At 58.9% G+C, this 699-nt stretch overlaps 1 protein-coding gene and 1 long non-coding RNA gene across 2 annotated transcripts in view; one reads left to right on the top strand and one right to left on the bottom strand.

The window, feature by feature from the left end:
- The window catches only part of LOC127749484 (uncharacterized), a 2,708-nt gene extending 2,015 nt beyond the window's left edge, over positions 1–693 (bottom strand). Inside the window, exon 1 of the long non-coding RNA XR_008011184.1 lies at positions 608–693. This is a non-coding gene — a long non-coding RNA (uncharacterized LOC127749484). The remainder of the gene's footprint in view (positions 1–607) is intronic.
- Positions 1–699, top strand: part of LOC113212756 (teneurin-a-like) — a 495,982-nt gene that overhangs the window by 115,952 nt on the left and 379,331 nt on the right. The gene's annotated exons all lie outside the window — the stretch shown is intronic.

Here is a 699-nt window from a genome sequence, read left to right as displayed (position 1 = left end):
TATACCCCCCGGTATAAATCCCCTGACCTGACGATTTTATACCCACCATCACCGGCATAGGGGGGTATAAAACACCTGACGGATTTATACCCCCCCCCCCTCCTGGTATAGGGGGTATAAAACCACTGACTGATTTATACCCCCCGGTATAAATCCCATGACCTGACAATTTTATACCCCCCATCACCGGCATGGGGGGGTATAAAACACCTGACGGATTTATAACCCCCTCCTGGTATAGGGGGGTATAAAACCACTGACTGATTTATACCCCCCGGTATAAATCCCCTGGGGCATTTGTACCCTTGGGGGTGGAGGGGTGGGGGTATAAATGTCCCAGGGGATTTATACCGGGGGGTACTAATGCCCTCGGCGTTTTACACCGGGGGGTATAGGGGTATAAATCCCCTCCTACACCGGTGGAGGTGGTCCTTGGGGTGACCTTGGTGGGCGAGCAGCTTGTGGTGCTGGTGGGGGTGGTCCCTGGGGAGACCTTGGTGGGCGTGGTCCTAGAGGACCTGCTGGTCCTGGCGGCGGTGCTGGTGGAGGTGGTCCCTGTGGTGACCTAGATGGGCGAGGTGCTGGTGGGGGAGGTCCCTGGGGGGACCTTGGAGGGCGGGGTGCCGGTGGTGCCGGTGGAGGTGGTCCTTGGGGAGACCTTGGAGGGCGAGGTGCAGGTGGTGCCGGTGGAGGTGGTCC

Source organism: Frankliniella occidentalis, unplaced genomic scaffold (assembly GCF_000697945.3).
Source record: "Frankliniella occidentalis isolate FOCC.00 unplaced genomic scaffold, Focc_3.1 Scaffold58, whole genome shotgun sequence".
NCBI classification, from domain to species: Eukaryota; Metazoa; Arthropoda; class Insecta; order Thysanoptera; family Thripidae; genus Frankliniella; species Frankliniella occidentalis.
This window is presented reverse-complemented; position numbering and strand designations above follow the sequence as displayed.